At 27.7% G+C, this 20492-nt stretch overlaps 1 protein-coding gene across 8 annotated transcripts in view; it reads left to right on the top strand.

The window, feature by feature from the left end:
* Nucleotides 1-20492, top strand: part of LOC107066108 (defective proboscis extension response 14) — a 243895-nt gene that overhangs the window by 7246 nt on the left and 216157 nt on the right. Inside the window, exons 1-2 of one of the 8 annotated variants that reach the window (XM_089177428.1) lie at nt 11904-12018; nt 16227-16821. The exons of 2 other annotated variants lie outside the window; for them this stretch is intronic. The gene's annotated coding sequence lies outside the window, so the exon portion shown is untranslated. Of the gene's footprint in view, nt 1-11903; nt 12240-15005; nt 15453-16226; nt 16822-20492 lie in introns of those variants that run through there. 5 more of the 8 variants (XM_089177427.1, XM_089177429.1, XM_089177425.1 and 2 more) reach the window with 5 other exon arrangements.

Below are 20492 nucleotides of genomic sequence, written 5' to 3'. Positions count from 1 at the left end.
TGAGTCTTAAACTATATGGCAGTTATTATAGGCCCATTAATGGCAGTTATTATCGGCCCATTAATGGCAGTTATTATCGGCCCATTACCGGCATTTATTATCGGCCCATTACCGGCATTAATTATCGGCCCATTACCGGCATTTATTATCGGCCCATTACCGGCATTTATTATCGGCCCATTACCGGCATTTATTATCGGCCCATTACCGGCATTTATTATCGGCCCATTACCGGCATTTATTATCGGCCCATTACCGGCATTTATTATCGGCCCATTACCGGCATTTATTATCGGCCCATTACCGGCATTTATTATCGGCCCATTACCGGCATTTATTATCGGCCCATTAATGGCAGTTATTATCGGCCCATTAATGGCAGTTATTATCGGCCCATTAATGGTAGTTATCATCGGCCCATTAATGGCAGTTATTATCGGCCCATTAATGGCAGTTATTATCGGCCCGTTAATGGCAGTTATTATCGGCCCATTAATGGTAGTTATCATCGGCCCATTAATGGTAGTTATCATCGGCCCATTAATGGTAGTTGATCATTGGCCGATTAATGGGCCCAGCTATGGGCTACGTATTATTCAAATTATTAGCCCATTAACATCATCATAATTTAATAATCTATATATCATCATCTTCAGACAGTTATATATTTCTCTATGTCTGATCCCCCGAAAAATATACCTGACAATACGAAGGATTATACAGATTGCAATAAAAAAAACTGCTTGAATAAACAATGAAAGAGAAAGGGATTGAACAAGATAAGAGTCGTCCGTGCGCGCCGAACGCTCAGGAAAGCGGTCCGAGGTAGTTACGTTCAGGCACCAAAAATGTAGTTAGAGACATCGGATCTTTTTGAAATTTTAACACAATATTTCTACATATATATACATTCGAAAAATGTAAAAAAAATTTTTTTAAATTGCAGAGTAGAAGGTCCCCTTAATTAACAATTATTTTGATACTTTAATGCATACTACTTATATTATAGGCAAATTTTATCATCGAAGTCATCACTGCGCAGCAGCGATAAAATAATTTCATTAGAATGAAAAAATTAGAACGTTAGAATCTTAAATTCTCTCTATTAGGAATATTATACACGATATATACATGCGCAATTTTCGAAATGTCATATAAACAACATTCAGTATAAGAACTTTGATAGAGGGTAACGTACCAGTCTGAGGATGAATTTCGAGGGAAACGGTATTTCAATCATATACTCGGTGTTTTTAAACAACAATACACGTTCTTTTCAATTATTTAACAATTATTTTAATACTTTAATGCATTCTACCTATTTTAGAATAATTATTATACATATCTTAATATATATATATATATATATATAATTGATTTATTACTTAATTTTCATTTTTCACAGAAGATTTCAAATACCGTTGACTTTTTTACCTACGTTTACTAAAACTTTTTTTATTTACTACAGTGCATTCTATATACCATATAAATATTGAATGGTTTTTTTATGAGCACCCTGTACATTTACATACAATACATATATATTCTTTTATTACGTCCCAAAGGTTACAAGATTTCCGTTTCCACTCCGCTTTACATAGTTTCTCACCTTATTTACACATTTCCTTATTATATTTACATTGCTTATTACTTTCCTTCTTTCCTCCCTTTCTTTTTCGTTTCTATACCTTTTTCCCCACCCTCTCATAATTTCATTTCTCTACTTTTTCATATTCTTCATCCACTGCTTTACCACCCCTTCTCCTTCGTCTGGCAATTCTTTCATCCTGTCCCCTAACTTTCACCCTCTCTCTACACATATATATATATAATTATTTTTATTATTATTTACGATTACACATATGCAGGTAGAGATTAGTGTACGCACGTGCAATCTGAAACGGTGTTTGGCCAAGTATCAACAGGTGCAGTCACCTAGTCGTTTCGTTTAATCGTTTTCTATTCTCCGTTTAGGACACTTATAAGTTGAAATATTATTAAAATTTAAAAAACAAGATAAATAATACTTTTTGTTAAAAATAATTAACAAATTATTTCGAAAAAAAAAACGAGAAACTAATTATAATTATTACCGAAACCTAACCTTAATTCACATTAATCGTAATCATCGTATTTAAAAAATGAAAAATTGACGATTCAATGTAATTAACGAACACCCCCTCCCCCCCAAAAAAACAACAACAACAAAACAGAAAAAAAAGAATTTCTATATTATTTTCTCTATGTAGATACGTAATTTAGCTTGACAGGTAGGTATATCAAGGTGGAGATTCATGCTGCTGTACAGTGAAAGGGTCAACAATGGTAATGCGACTGTACAATGAGCGTTATCTCGTTCTCGACAATGACACGGTTAACAATGGGGTCCGTTACGCGTCGTCGTTCTTGACCATTCAGGAACGTCACTGGGTGGTACTCATACAATATCTGTGTATGAGGTCATCACCTAACCAATGATAAGGTATTCTTCTCCAAGAACATTGGAAATCGATTTCTTTCTTTCTTTCTTTATTTTTCTTTATTCTAAAAGAAGTCAACAAGAAAGGAAGAAATGAATGAATCAATGAATGAAAGAAGAAAGGAAGAAATCCTATTGGAAGTAAATAAAAAGATGAATAATATAAAGTTAAGTTGTAGTAAGTTTAACCTCTTAGGTTTGGGATTGTTTCTCTGTACGGAATGGTTCAACGAGAATTACGTGTAAACAATTTTACCTGTAAACAATTTACTTTAATAAATAATAATAACATTAGGTATAATATATTTTAAAAGATAGTATCCCTGAAAGCCACTATAGTGGCGCGTCGTACTGAAAGATGGCGTCTGCAAAAGCCATTATAGAATATGGCGCGTCATACTGGAAGATGGCATCAGTGAAAGTCACTATAGTTGTGTGTCGTATTAGAAGATGACATCCTTGAAGGCCATTATAGTGGCGCGTAGTGTCTAAAAGGTTAAGTATACCCAAAAGATGTAGGATACGTAAGTTAGTGTTTGGCATTCATTTGAGGTGAGATGAGATGAGATGAGGTGAGGGTGTTACGAGGTGTGCCCATTCCGAGATTGAATCCCACAAAACTGGCTACGTCACACACCGTTATAATTAATTTATAATACCTCTAATTGTGCGCGCCGGCTATGTCGGATGTGGCCGTCCCGACGTTTAATTTGTTCGCTAATTAAACGGGCTATGCGGCCTGGCATAATGCTCTTTCTCTTTGTTTTCTCACATGTATATGTGCTAGCATGTATATGTGCTGCAGACACACACACAAACACTTATACTTTTCCCAATGAGAGAAGCAGTCAACGACGACTACTACTACTACTACTACTACTACCACTACTACTACTACTACTACTACTACTGTTCTGTAGTAGGGTTGGGTTCGAGTTGGCTCCAAAGTGACTAAGGGGTGGCTCGAGTTATGCATTCAGGAATACTGAGAGTGGAACCGTTTCACGGTATCTCTTCTTCTTCTTCTTCCTCTCACTTTTGTGGTTACGGATTCACCCTTCTCCCTCTTCTTCTTTTTTACTTCTTTTTTTTTTTTACTCTTCTTCTTCATTTTTTTTTTTTATCTTTTTCTCTCTCTTCATTTTAATGGGAAGGAAATCAAATCTTTTTCTTTTATTTTCTTTTCTTTTCTTACTATAAAAATTATCGTCAATGGTGACGAATTTAATCGCACGATTAACGTCAATTTCATATTTTTTATTTTCTTACTTTAATTCGTTTTAAAAAAACTATTCGATTTTGTTGAAATAATATTGGTCTCTCTTTTCGTTATTTATTATTATTATTCATTTTTATTTTAAATAATCGAATAAATATTATTTGATTATATTTAATATAGCTTTTAATAATCGATAATTATTGGCATCGAGATATAATGTAATACACACACACATATATATATATATACACACACACACACAACATAGAAAAATGATAAAGTATAATTCACTTCTACGAGGAAAAAAAGCATACATATATATGTATATAGGCGTGTTTAAACGTTAGAATCGAATCGAACATTGCTGGTCACGTAGGAGATTAACCGACGTGCTACTTTCCATAAAAAGTTCCGGATTATTCGGTACGGTCATAAAGACGACAAACGAATAGAATCACCGATGAATTTTCCCACAAGCGAACGAGAGTGTGAGTAAAAAAGAGAAAAAGAGAGAGAGAGAGAGAGAGTAAGAGAGAATATGAACTTTGACCTTCTCCATGAACGAGTTTAATCCGTGACTCGCGAAAACTTTTATAATAAGAGGCTTGTGACAAGTCGGTAACGCGTTATAGCAGAAATCGGCAGTTATTTCGGCGTTAAAAGTTATGTTATTATGGCTTTTAGGCGGACCTTGGAGAATGGAGGGGGTGGGATAGATGGGGAAGGGGTAAAATGGTCTGAGGAAATTGTGGATGAAAGCTTCTTCTCGTGTATGGATGAACTTCGCTTTAACGTAAATGGGCAAACCTGGATATAATCGTGCGATATATTTGTAATCGTTTTACGTGTATATATTGTGAAGGATACAGTCAAAGTTCAACCTGTATAAGTAGAAGAGTAATGAGCTGTACGAGAGTATTAAACGATCTTTTTGATATAAGCAACTTAAAAATGGTTAATGAGTATTTGAATTTTCTCTGCTTTTTTGTTTTACTTTAAGCATAGGTGATCATTTGGAAAATGATTTTTTTAGGTTAATGTTTTAAATTTTTTTAAATGTTTATCTCTTAAGATGATGTATATTTATTGTATGTATATATTAGGATGATCAGGACACACGTGGCTATGGTTTTGTTATAAAATGTTGATTTAATATAATTCCTCATTGTTTAGTAAATTATAACAACACAATAACATAAGGTTAATTATGTTATATGTAAATCTGAAAAAAACGTGAAATAATTGAATTGTAATACAGAGCCATCTATTGAAAACTCATAGTATCAATAGATAGTGTTATGTTTGTTTCGTTATATTTTTGTTAATATTAGAATTTTTTAGTTATTTAATTTAAAATTCATTTTTTGTATAGAAAATTAATAAAAGTTAGTTATTTAATTTAAAGTTCATGTTTTATATAGAAACAATAGAGTTTTATTTCACACTAGAAAAACGAAATTACTTTCTTGCCAAGCCAATAATTTCTGAGACTTCAAAGTAAGCATAAAAAAATATATTAATTTTAAATATATACATATATATAATAGATAATATATAAATAACAACACACACACACAATAATACCACAATTAGAATGAAATACAAATCAAATAATAATACACGAAATAATATAAAAAGTAAGGTTAGTTATTTCACATGTAAATCTGAAAAAACGTACGACGTGAATATATCCAAATAATTGAATTGTAATGCAGCGTCATCTGTCGAATACTTACAGAACCTAGAGACTTAGATAACCTCTGACATCTGATTATCATAGTTTAAGATGTTTTTCGTTTATTAAAGATAATTTAAATTATTTTTATATAATATCTAACAAAAATGTGAAATTAATTTAACAATTTTTATTTCGATAATTTTGTCGATAATCTTAATTTTTGTGTGTGGTTAGTAATTATTTAATTTATATAATATTTTTCTTTTAATACATTTTTATAACATCGAATCAAAATGTGAAATTATTTCCAAAATTTGTACTTCAATAATTTTATATATAATAATAAGATAATTCTAATTTTTTTGTTTAATAATTATATAATAATTTTTTTTTTAATACAACAAGATATTATATTCTTAAACGCAATGAATAGATATTGAACGATTATTGTTATTATTTGGAGATTCGTTTCCAATAATTCGAACCGTTTCTCGTATACACTTCATACGAACGGAGCAATTTGCAAGAAATTATTGTCTCCCCTATCTCTCCCTGGAAATCTCCATTTCCCGGATGCCTAATATGCTTATAACATCGAGTCGGGGTGAGGATGGTGGTGATGGTGGTGGTGATGGTGAGGGTGGTAGTTGTAGTGGTGGAGACAATGTCGTTTGAAGGTGTGTATCTATTGCCGACTAATCAACGGTGTCTATTATAACTGATCGTATCGTTATCTCATGCGGTCTTCGTATTATTAGAAGAGTACTTCAAATATAAGCCCTTCAGCATTAAATCGATACCTAATCGATATCAAATCGATGATTTTACACTGAATTCTGATGATAAGATTAACAGCATCTACAATCATATTTATACTATTCACAAAAATCAACATTTCTGGTATTATCATTTGTTTTCTCTCTGTGTGTATGTATGTGTGTGTGTGTGTGTATTTTTATTTTTATTTTTTTTTTTTAGGAAGACTTATACTTATAAAGGGTTGTAATAATTTCTGTGTGTCTGTTTGTGTGTGCATTTTTATTTTTAATTTTTTTTAGGAAGACTTATACTTATAAAGGGTTGTAATAATTTCTGTGTGGCTGTGTGTATTTGTATTTTTATTTTTAATTTTTTTTTTTTAGGAAGGTTTATACTTATAAAGGATTATAATAATTTATTTGTTAAGTTGATCATAATAAATATAATTCTTTTTTTCTTTTTCTTTTTCTATTTTAAAATTCATATGAGAAAACTTGCAATGTATGAATTTGTTTTATTTTTTGTTTTTTGTTTTTGTTTTTACAGAAATTCCTTTACTTTTTAGAAAACCTAATAGACGATTTTATTAGTTCTGCAAAAACCTTGAAAATACATTTATAAATTGTAAAGGTTTCTTTTTCATTTTTTTTTTACTATGTTATATAAATACACGTGTATATAAAAGGAAATGTATAATTGTTGTACAAAAAATACTGTATAAAGTTTCTTTTAGTTTTTCTTTTATTTTATTGTTATCGTTCGTTTAGTTATTGGTTTTATTCGAATGTCGAATAGAGAAGAATTTTCTTTTGTCAGGAAAATTATTAAAAAAATTCTCTTATATTTTTATTCCTCTATTTCTATTCTGTAAAATGTTCAAATATAACTAATTGATATTTTTTCTTTAATTTTTTTTTTTTTTCGAATAAAAATCTTCATTGTTTGAATTTACAATAATAATTTTGAAATTTTAGGCTGATAATATACGCGTGTATTATATTGTATTATTTATACAAATGTTGTTTGTATACATGAACGTATATACGGAACGTGTTGACGGTGTTTCCTTGATATTATTGTTATTATATCAAACAATTATTGTAACAAATCGTTTAACGTGCAACGTTCGCATGACATTAACAATAATTTACGGAATTGTGACGTTAAACGAGTTTCTCTCATGTGAATATGTTCCAACATAATTTGTACCTTTTATATTTCGTTTACTCGATAATGACGAACATTTACACGTTATAAATGTCTTTTCTTTTTTTTTGTAAAATTTTGCATCGTCATTACCACATCGATGTTTGTCCATTCAACTATACAATTACGAAGCTTCATGTGTGTTTTTGTTTTACAAAATTAATAATACAAAAAGATTAATTTAAAACCAAATAGAGAGAGAGAGAGAAAATAATTAAAATCTTTGCTTATATTTAACAAATTTTTGCGATATTAATTAATAAAAATATTTCGAATCGAATCATAGTCAAAAAAAAAAAATAATTTCTTTTTTTTATATATATTTCTAACAGTATTATATTATAGGTATATATGTAATATCTAAAGTACATGTGTGTATGTGAACAAATATTGACGTAATTAGAATTGATTGTGGTATGAAAAAAGGGGTTTTGCTACGATTGAAAGTTGCCAGTCTAAATATTTGAGTTAGCACTTAACACACATTGCAGTTTAATTAATGACCCCCAAAACTGAGTTGACTAGAATCTTGAAAGTCAAGTTAGTCAACATTCGTGTATATCTTTGTAACTGGTAGTAACTGGTAAAGTAAATCAAAAATATTGTTTTGTATGTATTATCAATATTCTATAAAAGTTAACATTTTGATTTATAAATATTAAAGTTCAAAAAAAAAAAAAATTCAAAAATATAATGAAATTGTATTTATACGAAATGAAACAAATGAAATAAAAATAATAATAATAATAATAATACAAAATAAACATCAAGTGATTTTTACAAGAATAAAAATTATCAAAACAAAAAAAAAATAAAGAAAAATAAAAAAAAAAATAAAAAAATATAATCGGAAAACGTGGATGTGACAACGAAATCGGTCTTACCCGATATGTCTTAGAAAATGATGAAGTATTTAATATAAAGTTAATGTAGCTTGCGACCGAGGGCTTGATCGATGTTATCCATCGATCAGCTTCACACTTTCGAGAAAAGAGATATAGTTGTCGTTTTCGCTAGATTCTAGTTCGTCGTTCGTCGTATAGTCTACGCATGGCTTTAATGGAGACGTTTTTATTAAACTTTCTCTACCTCCCCTTTTCTCTTTTACCTCAGTTATTTCGATTTTCTTATTCAATCTAGATAAATCACGCTACTTGCTATAAGGATAGCAAATTTCATCAAATTTTTTAAATACATTCTTTTATATATATATATATGCTAGGATGTTCCGACCACGTGTTGTTATGGTTTTGTTATAAAATGTTGATTTAATATAATTCTAAACTATTTAATAAATTTAAACAACATTCTAAACAATACCACAATTACAATAGAGTACATAAAATAATAATATGGGAAAATATATAAAAAGTAAGGTTAGTTATGTCATGTGTAAATCTGAAAAAAAGTGAAATAATTGAATTGTAATACGACGCCATCTATCGAAAAATTACAGTACCAAAAGATCTTTCGACCATGTGTTGATGTGGTTTTGTTTTAAAATGCTGATTTAATATAACACTAAACTATTTAGAAAATTATAGCAACATACAAAATAATACCACAATTAGAATAGAATACATAAGATAATAATATGTGAAAATATATAAAAAGTAAGGTTAGTTATGTCATGTGTAAATCTGAAAAAAAGTGAAATAATTGAATTGTAATACGACGCCATCTATCGAAAAATTACAGTATCTAAAGACCTTCCGATCACGTGTTCATATGGTTTTGTTATAAAATGTTGATTTAATATAATTCTAAACTATTTAATAAATTAAAACAACATTTTAAACAATACCACAATTACAATAGAATACATAAAATAATAATATGTGAAAATATATAAAAAGTAAGGTTAGTTATGTCATGTGTAAATCTGAAAAAAAACGTGAAATAATTGAATTGTAATGCGGCACCATCTATCGAAAAATTACAGTATTTAAAAACCTAGATAACCTCTAAATAATAAAACCCTAAATGAGCAAGAAAAAATAGAAATAATCGCGATAAAAACTATCCTTTATGCTAAGTTGAAAAAAAATAACATAAAATGAATAAAATTTCCTGAATTTTTATATATAAATATATGTAAATATTAACATTAGAATATATCTTATTATATAAATTTCTTATTTATACTATATCACATTAAAATTATATATATATTTAGAATATATAAAAAATGATTAATTTGATATAAATTCATAGATGTAGATATTTATGTGAATACAATGTACTTATTAAATATATAATACAAGTGAATAAATAATTAAATAAATACATAAATATATATATATATATATATATAATTCTATTTAAATCAGAGAAATCATGAATGTGCATTTAAAAATTCAACGTTTATACTATATTACATACAAACGTACACATACGTAACACGTTAATGTATATCTTTTAACAAGCTAGTAAACAAACAAATGAAATTCAAGCAAAATTCATTGACGTAATTAAGAGTGAAATTATAACAGGTGTTTCGGATAAATAATCAAATTTTCGAGACTGTTGTAAATGTTGTAACCGAAGCTGATCAGACTAACACATATTTATATGCATGAATTCACGTTTCTATGTGTATATATATATATATATATATATTTGATATTAACGTATAAACATAACATTTATTGTTTATAATTCTATGTATAAATAAGTATTTACACTCTCTTGTTATACCGAGAATTGTTTTTAATTTGTTTTTCATTTTTATTCCGTTGAAGCATGAGGCTTTGTTTTTAACCTTGTGTATACTTCTCGATGAAGCTTACAAACGAAAATTTTATCATTCAGTTTTCGAAGTGCTCTTGTACGAACAACTCTACTGTGTAGTTGAGAAAATATTATTTCAGTTTTTTTTTTTAGTAAGTACTTATTGTGAAGTTCATTTTTAAATTATTATTTTAAATGCACAATAATTATTTTGTATTGTTTTTTTAATTAGTTAGTTCATGCTGTTTGATTAATTAGAAAACATTAACGATTTGTATTAGTGTGAGAAGAGATTTTAAGTAAAGGAGTTACTCGACCTGTAAAATGGTATAGTAAAAAAATAATTATGAATATTATTTTTTAAATTGATTTTTTTGTTTGTTGCTACTGTATTTTACTTGTAGTATTATTTCACACATGTATATATAATATGTATTTGTATTTAAAACACTTTAATATCATTTATTTTCTATATTTTATTTTATTATATATTATTTGTTATTTTATTGATATGGGATTTTTTTTTTATATAACATAATATACGATAACGATTATAATATATAATTTTTTATTAATTATAATTTATAACGTATTATTCTTAATATTAGAAATTTAATTTGATGATTAATTTCATTTTCTAACTGTAGGTTTCCTGTTTTTTTTTTTCTAATTGGCACTCTTTTTTATTCGTTGTATTATTTCTCACACGTATATTTTAATTCATATCTCGATAATTGATAAATGTTTGAGAAAAGTAATCAAATAAATTTTGTCAATGCAATCGAACAAGAACAAATGATTCAACTCGTTTGAATTTCAAAGATTTCAAAAGAAAACTGTCGAAAAATGACGAACACCGTAAAATAACACGATTTGTTTTTTTGTTTATACCACGTTTCGTGGCACGTGTTAACACCCTTGATACACCTTACGATAAAATTAATTTTTTAAACGTCAAAACGTCAAAGTATGTCACGAATGAAAGGTTCAATGAAAACGTGTTAAATAAGATGCGTAAAGGATTCAATTAACGCTACTAACATTTACCTTTTATTTTCTTTAAAAAATTACAAATAACAAATAATCCGTCATATTTTATCGAACAAATTTTCTTTCTAATCTAACGTACGATAATTTAACCCTTTGAGTGCTATGGACGCATGTATGCGTTTGATAAAAATTACTAACCTGGTCGTTCCAACGCATATTCTTATTTGTTAATATTAATGTAAAATATAATTTCATTTTTATATTAATTAAATTACATTATATTATAAACAAAAGCTTTATATTATTAAATATAATTGCTTGATAATAAATTATTCCGTTTCTAAAAAACAATTTAGGTAAAACTATTCAACACTCAAAAGGGTTAATATCCAATATAAAAAAAGAAAGAAAAAGAAAGTGAGAAAAACAACTTGATAACATTGCGTGGAATAATCCACGAACAAAAAAAAGAGGGTGAGGGTGTTTAAATCAAACATATCGATTGTAAATAAATAAAGGGGTTGATTTATCCAAATTATTCGAAGACGTTCCTACTGATCTACTTTTATCCTCTCTCTCTCTCTCACACTGTAAAGCAACGAAAAAAAAAAGAAAGAGAGAGAGAGAGAGGACAGTATCGGTGCGACAAAGAGGGTGGGGGTGGTGATGGGGGTTGGAGGTGATAGTAAAGGGAACCCGTTGGTGGGTACCAGAAGTATGAGGAGGAGGAAAAGAAAGAGGTAGGGGTGATGGTGGTGGTGGTGGTGGTAGAGGTGTAGGAGGAGAGAGGGATTGGAAAAAGGTACTCTAAGGGGGTAGATGCGTCGGTGTGTTGCGCCGTAGAATTTGCCGCGGCACACGGCAGTCCATTGGCGAAGTTCTAACGAACAACCGCCGCCGGTTCACGACACCTTAAAACCCTTTACGATACGTGCAAAAGTTCGCGAGAAAGACCGCGTGCGTTTTCGTATTTTCAATCATTATTGACGATTTATTAATTATAAACGAAGAAGAAAAATATATTTTTTTTAATTAATTTATTTATTTATTAATTTATTATTAATACATTGTCATCGTCATCATCGTTGTCATCGTCGTGTAAAAATATTTCGCGTATTACAGACCTATCAATCATTTGTTTTGGTGGGTTTTTTTTTTGTTTTTAATTTATATCAAAGGTGAAGAACGTAATTTAATGCATTATTTGTTTCATTTTTTATTGTAATGTTTTTTTTATTATTGTTTACACGAAAATTTATTCTTTTCCTTTTCACAACCCCCATGTATTTTTTAATCATTCGATATTTTGTATTTCTTTTTCTAGGAATTGTTTGGTTAGTTCGAGATAAAATCAAGAACAAGTAATTACCGTTGGAAAGTGATTATGTGTTTTTTTTTTTTTTTTTTTTTTATATATAATCGGTGTCTTGTAAACAATTTTTTTTTTTTCTGTGTTAAGTACACTTCTGTAATGTATAAATAGAAAGCTAGGGAGAAACTTTTTGTTCGTTCGTCGTCATTATTATTATTATTATTATTATTATAATCATCATCGTGTTGTTATAATCATCATACATGATCGTCGCGTGTTATTTTTAATATAAAAATTTATATATCAAAGTATTATAAGAGAAACGGTTAAAGATAGAAAATGTAGTCTTCTTCTTGTTCTATATTAACTTTTAACTTTTAAAAAGTGTGATACGCTTTTATATACCCACTTTATATCTATACACACACACACACACACACACATATATATATATATATATATATATATATATATATGTATGCACACATTTTTATAAACGTATTTCCTATTTATATTTGTGCATGGGTGTGTATGTGCGTATACGTGTACTTATATACATATAAAAACGACTGATATAAAAAAAAAAAAAAAAAAAAAATAAAAATAGAATAAAGGTTAAACTTTCAGAAGCGATAAAAGTTACTCCAGCAATTTTGTTCCCGTTAGATCGGCTTGAAAAAGTTCGTTCATTAGCTTCTATTCCCATGAGACAGGGACGACAGTATATATCCGTCCAATTTTTCAAAAGAGGATTTTTCGATTTCCTAAATACTCCGTTCGTAATCATTTGCAATCTTTTTCTAATATTCTACATCTTTAATATCATATTTTATATATGTTATTTTTTCTTTCTATCTCTTTCTCTCTCTCTCTCTCTCTCTCTCTCTCTCTCTTCTTCATTTTACTTTTCAACGTCAATTTTATTCTATTTCAAATTGAATTGAATCTTCTAATATCTTTCTGATAATATATATTTTTCTTTCTCTCCTCCATTCTACAATCTTTTTTTTTTTCGTTTATTCTTCCTGAAAATATTATTTGCGATTTCTTTCGAATATCTTTCTAATATCACATATCTTTTATATATATATATATATATCTCTCTCTCTTTTCTACTTTTCATCATTCTTTTCCTTTCACAAAATTTAATTCTCTTTCTAATATATTTCTAATATCACATTCTCTCTCTCTCTCTCTCTCTCTCTCACACACTTTCTACAGGTTTTCATTATTTCTTTTCTAACTCTACTCGTATTTTAATTCTTTTTACTTTTTCTTCTAATATTTTTCTAATATCATATTTTCTTTCTCTCTCTCTCTCTCTCTCTCTCTCTCTCTCTCACTCTTTCTCTCTCTTTATGATTCGTTTTCCATTTTTCGTGATTTAATTTTTCTAATAAAAATCAATTTATATTCTTATGGTTTGTTACCATTACAAGTTCACTTTCTCTCTCTCTCTCTCTTTCTGATTTGTTTTCTACTTTTGGTAATTTAATTTTTCTAATAAAAATCAATTGATATTCTTATGGTTTGTTACCATTACAAGTTCACTTTCTCTCTCTCTCTCTCTATTTCTCTCTCTCTCTATTTCTCTCTCTCTCTCTATATATATATATATAAATATCTCATTTTATCTATTTCCCTATTCATATATGTGTCATGACTACTTAGAGATGGTTTACCGATGGGCAAGGTTGTTAGCAACGGATTATAAAGTTAACCGCGGTCAGTGGAAAACTGGGGCACGCCCCAAAGCCACGCCGTCGCGATTTTGGCTACGCAACTACCCCATCCCCCCTTCTTCTATCTTCGTCCTTCACCCCCCCCCCATCCGCCCCGTTTTTTTATTCTCTCGAGATATGAGAAATAAAAAGAACTAAAAAATAACAAAACAAAACAAAAAAACAGTATCTCGAGAGTGACTGAGACCGAGAGTAGAGATTGAGAGAGGATAATAGGAGGATGTCGCGACCCTTGTGATTTATAGACTGTGAAAATAGGAAAGGGACACCATGAGTGAAAGAGAGAAAGAGAGAGAATGACAATAAAACCAGATGATAACTCGAATATTTTTCGTTGATATTTTTATATGATTAAATCGTTGTGCTCAAAAATTCTGTATATATATGTATATATATTTCTTTTTAATTTTTTTTTCTACCCCCCTTTTCATATCACAATTTTCTTTTTTTCTTAGCTCTAACATTAAATGTCATAAGTATACGTCATTAATTATTTGATATTGAATTTTATATTAGACGCAATATTTAAATGTAAAACGTGTTGGGAATTGTGCTCAAGTTAAAAGGAATTAGAAAAAAGAAATAAAATTGTGTAAATTCTTATTTCGGTTCCCCCATAGTTATATTACGTATATATATACATATACTATTAAATTTATTAAGTAATAAATAATATACGTAATATACGTATTATTAATATATATATATATGGAAGGTTATATTATTTTTTGTAATATTTATCTTTCTTTCTTTTCTATCATTTTCATCGGTAAATAACAAAAGTGTCGAGGCGTGCTACCAATTTGAAGGGGTTGTTCTTTTAAAAGTTTTACCATTTGCAGTTAATTGCAGGTCATTTTTTTTCTTTTTTTTTTTTTTCTGTCGGAACAAATTACGTTGATTCTCTTTTCGGCGAGTTTTCATTTCGATTTCTTTTTACCTTTCTCTGTGTGTTACCATTTATTTCTCTCTCTCTCTCTCTCTCTTTCACTTCCTCTTACACTAACACATTCAACATGTCCCATTTCTTCTTCTTTTTTGTTGTTGTTGTTGTTGTTGTTAGATTTTAGCAATTTCCTGTTTTTTTTTACAATTTTTTTTTCTTTTTATCAAATTCGTTCATCCAAAGGCTGAGTTGCACTACTAGTATAGTAGGTACCCCCACACCTTTGAGAAGTGTTTATTTCAAACGTGGAACGAGGAGTGAATAGGGTATCGACAGCAGGTGCGAGTTTTCTCCTCCTATTCTACGATCATCTAGATGGAGGTTCCTTTATAGCGTAGACATCGATATAAGAGGGACGTTGTTCGTGTTAGATCGTTGCAAGCCATGTCACGTACGTTTAGTTTCGAACATCTGTTTGCTCCAGTATCGTTATGACTTGTACGTTAACTGTCTCTTTCTTGCATATACAAAAAAAAATAAAATAGGAAAAATATATTGAGAAAGAGAAATAGTTTTAATATATCGATCGTTAGATTATATCATTCTAATAAAAAAAAAAAACCAAAACAAAAAAAAAATAACAGAGAAAGACAGAAAATTCGTCATTTAACCCTTAGAGTGTTATAAACGCATATATGAGTTTAGTAAAAATAATCAGCGTGGTCTATCGATGCATACACGACGTTTGTTAATATTAATGTAAAATAATGTAATATGTTTATATTAATTAATTAAATTATATTTATAAAAAGAAAAACTTATTAGAATCTAGTTAATAATAAATTATTTATATAATAATAGTTAATATTATTAATTCAATATAATATTATTTTAATATCAATTAATAATAAATTGTTCTTACAAAACATTTTAGTTAAAAGTATTCACCACTCAAAGGGTTAATATTTTACTTAATTTTTCTTTTAAATAGCAATTTATATAGAACAGAAGAAACATAATGAATTAAATAATATATATTATTTAAATAAAAGATCATTTTTATATATTTATTCATTTAATATTTTCTTCAATAATATCGTCACTCGTATCAAATGAAATTTTCATTAATTATTGTTTTTTTTTATATAATTTAATTATCATTTTATGTTTCTGTTTAAATATACGTACGATCATATTGTTATTTCTACCATGATTATTTAATTAGGTTTGATCATTTCGAATTGTGATAGAAGAGACCTTAGTGTTATTTTGAATGAATAATTTGTCGTTTATCTATCGGGAAGAAAAAAAAAATTATAATAAAATAATCAAATAAAAGAGTGGGTGAACTTTAGAGTCTCCAGTGATGAACGTAGGAGAGAAAGAGACAGACATATTAGTGCCGGTTAAAATAACATCGACGTGTGAAAACTATAAAAATATAGTGTTTGCTATGTGTGATTAATAAAAATTAATAAAAAATAAAAGAAAACATAATTAAACGAGATATAAACAGTATTAAATAATAATTCATTAGTTATTAAATAAACGTCATCGTTCAACGTGAGGATAATAAGAGAAGAAAGAAGAATAATTGTTTATTATATTTTTGAAAAACAAATTCGCAAATAATTTGTGCAATTGAGATAAGAAAAGGGAAGATAGAAGAGGACAGAAATATCGAAAAGTACGATTAAGTGTGTTGAAAAGAGACATCAAAGAAAAAGAGAGAGAGAGAGAGAGATACGAAAGGACTGTGAGAGAGAAAGACATATATACATATATATGTATATATAGAAGAGGATCATAGAACCGAACAGGTTAGTTCATAGACACGAAACTTTCGTCGATTCACACTGACACTCTAACACCAATAATTCTGATTTAGAAGCCTCCTGATAACGTTCAAACGTATTTCCATCCACGATATACAGAGCTTTAGGATTTGTAATAACACGTGTAATTCACATACCGAATTCTTTATCAGTCAACTTTTGATATCACTTTTTTTATCAATAATATATTAGATATTTTTCTTATTTTTTATTTTTTATTTATGTGAAACTTTTTTTTCTATATATATATATATATATTTTTTTTTTTTAAATTAAATAGTAATATTAATATATTTTTATTGTATAATAATATTACTATATACCCTTTACTAATAAGACGTGTAATTCACATACCAAATTCTTTATCAGTCAACTTTTGATATCACTTTTTTTTATCAATAATATATTAGATATTTTTCTTATTTTTTATTTTTTATTTTCCATTTATGTAGAACTTTTTTCTGTATATATATTTTTTTAATTAAATATTATTATATATATATAAATATAATATATACTATAATTATATATAATAATATATTAATAATAATATATAATATATTAAATATATATTAATAATATATATAAACATAATAAATGTATATTATATTTATATAATATGATTATATTTTGTATAAATATTATTATATATTTTTATTAAATAATAATATTACTATATACCCTTCACTAAGGATGAGAAAAAAAGAAGGGTTATTCGTTTGTTACAAATGTCACGTGTGATGTCACTCCTGTGACAGTTTTAACTAATAATAAATTATTTTTTATTTATAATTCTATATAATAATAATAATAATAATAATAATAATTATATATAAATATTATAATAAATTTATTTATAATATTATTTAGTATTTATAATGTTATATAAATTACAACATATATTATATCTGAGTATGTTCAATGTAAAATATTTCATTTAGACGAAATATCAAGAATGAAAATATCAAATGTCAAAAGTGAAATAAAAATAAAATTAAATTAAGAAAAAACATTATAGACAGAGAACTATTATAATTCACTTAAACGCAATAACACAAATTTGATGATTTTTAAATTGAAAAGACCAAACCTATTTTGTTTCAACCATAGTCGTGTTCGTAGCACGAAAATCGATTGAATTTTCGCGCCGATGCATGGATAATTCGCGATAAAACTATTATATCGTATCGTATTGAGTTTATGCATGTATATATATGTATATGTATATATGTGTATGTATGTGTATATATATATATATATACGTGGTAGCGTTCATATTCCACGCGTGCATGCTTCTTGCGTACACGCGTACGTGCGTACATTTGTTTGTGTATGAGAGAATCGTAATCGTTATTTTACAAATAAATTATGCGTTTAACATCGGCCTTCCGATCTTTCAACATCGCTGAATACGTAATCGTTTATTTAGAGACAATTCGTCGAAAATCATTGCTTTATCATAACTCGCTATTTATTATCACATTTCATATCTATTTTTATCATTTACTATTCAATTATTTTACAATTAATTTTAAACGAAATTTATAAAGCAGTCTATGTTTCTGTATTGTAAACGAAAACTAGTATTCAGTTCTTTTCTTAATATTTTATTTTCTTGAAAGGAAAATTCTATTCAGAGATTAAAAGAAAAGATTTAGGAGAGCTATAAAACCATCAAGTAATTTAAGAATTATTGAAATATATTGGTTCGATGAAATCCCTTTGTGCAGTGTTGGGCCCTTTTGAGGAGTTTCGGATTCCTATCTAAGCACGTATGATACCATAAAAAGGAATAACATTCTGATATTCTAGACCAAGTTTCTTTATGCATAATTTCCATTACCAAAAACTATAGGCTGTACTCATCGGTGGACTATGGGGTGGATCCTTATGCTATTGGTCAATAAGATTCATAATCTCCTTCCCTCTCCAAAGGGGTGTAGGTCATTTTTGATATACATATGTGGAAAGAAGTAAGAAAGTGTCTTTAGTTAGTCTATCTGTATCAGTTCCTCAGTCTGTATTTGTTCCTTAGTGCTTAGTTTTTCAGTCTTCAGTCTTTGGTCAATCTGTCTCTGTGTCTGTCTGTTATATCCGTCTGTGTATTCAGTTATACTGCAAATCGGTCAGTCAATCGGTCTTATATTTGTGTAACTCTTTTATATTCTGTATTTCTGTAACCACGCGACTTTGTGTAAACTTATGTAAATATCGCTCGACATCACATCATGTATTAAAAAAATTATCACACATATATTTCATTATTCATCATCAGTTATTATATTGCTCTCTGACTGAGCCCCTACAGTATGTATCATATTTTTGTAATATCATAATGAATGATTTTTAGGAAATTTTTACAAATATAAAGTGGGACCACATTTTTAAAAATAATTTCAAACAGTAACAATCTGTTTTGTTGTTGTTGTATTATATTATATTTTAATAATTACATTGTATCAAAGTATTTTATTGTTTTAAAATGTGATAAACAAAAAATAAGGTAATAAATATTGGATTTATTTTGTTATTTGTTTTGATTGGATAGACAAACAAGAAATAATATAACTTCAAGTTTGAATTAGATTTTAAAAGTTTGCAAAAGTGTTGTTGTCAGATTAACAATTGTAATGATTTTTAAAAATTATTGCAAATACAAGCTGTGTGATCAAAATTTTTTTAAATAATTTCAAACAGTCAATATTTATTCTGTCATATGTTTATATTAATATTTCAATTGCATCGAAATAAATTATAATTGAAAAATGTGATATAAACAAATAAAATGGTTTATAAATTTAGGATTTATTGTGTAATTGTTTTGATTGGAAAGATAAAAAAAAAGAATATAACTTTAATTTTGAAATGGATTTTAAAAGTTTGTAGAACACTTGTTGTCAAAACAATATATAAATATAAATTAGCAATTTTCGTAATAAAATATAATCGAAAAGTTAAAAAAAGTAAATAAGAAAATAAGATAAAGATAAAGAGAAAGAAAGAGAGAGAGAAAGAGAGAGAGAGAGAGAGAGAGAGAGAGAGTGGTATTATTGAATGAAATTACAGGAATCGAAAGAAAATAAGTATTCATTTTGATAACATTATTTTCCTCTCATGGATATCCAAAATATCGAATTTATTCTCAATGCATTTGTCTGTAGAAATTACATGGAGAAATAAAGACAAAGATATAAAGGATAATAGAGAAAAATAGGAAAGAATAGAAGAGAAGAGAAGAGAAGAGAAGAGAAGAGAAGAGAAGAGGAGAGGAGGGTCAGTGAATCGTTTTTGTGCTAAGAAGTAAAATTGTACTCTCCTTATCTTCGAGAGATACACTTTTAAAAATTCTTATAGATTTACAGGAAAGAGAAAAAAGTTCTGTCTGCCGGATGCTTTGCATTATTTATTGGTTTGAAAAATAATAAAAGAAATAGAAAAAAAGAGAGAGAGAGAGAGAGAAAGGGTTGAATTGACAGTACGAAATTTTATTATATAATATAATTAAATAAAATAAATAATAATATAAATTATATTATTTATAATATAAAAAAAATAATATATAAATAAATTTAAAATATAATATACAATAGTATCGTTAAACAAGAATTTCAATTGCTGATTACGTTCCATTGAAATGTATTATTTTATAAACCACG

Source organism: Polistes dominula, unplaced genomic scaffold (genome assembly GCF_049000335.1).
Source record: "Polistes dominula isolate Pdom_NZ unplaced genomic scaffold, Pdom_raw_medaka contig_20, whole genome shotgun sequence".
NCBI lineage: Eukaryota > Metazoa > Arthropoda > Insecta > Hymenoptera > Vespidae > Polistes > Polistes dominula.
Note: the sequence above shows the minus strand (reverse complement) of the source record. Positions and strands in the feature narration are given on the sequence as shown.